Genomic DNA, 256 nt, shown 5'->3' with positions numbered 1-256 from the left:
GTCACTATGGACAGGAGTGACTTTCCCCATTTGAACGACTCTCAGTTTGAGTCCGTTCAGAAGATGGCAGACATCTTCGGGGCTGAGGCCTTGCAAAGCCTGGTGGCGTCCACCGTAGAGTCTCTCCGTTTTCATTGACTGTTCAGCGTCAGTCGCTCTCGACTATACCTGCCGAGCAGGTCGTACGTGTAAATGCGTTCGACGTTTACGAGCAGGAGTTAATCGCTCATGTGCGGGGTAACCTGCAGGCTGCACA

Source organism: Plasmopara halstedii, assembly GCF_900000015.1.
Source record: "Plasmopara halstedii genome assembly, contig: Scaffold_3060, whole genome shotgun sequence".
Lineage (NCBI taxonomy): Eukaryota > Oomycota > Peronosporomycetes > Peronosporales > Peronosporaceae > Plasmopara > Plasmopara halstedii.
The sequence above is the reverse complement of the archived record's forward strand: the minus strand, read 5'-3'. Positions refer to the sequence as shown.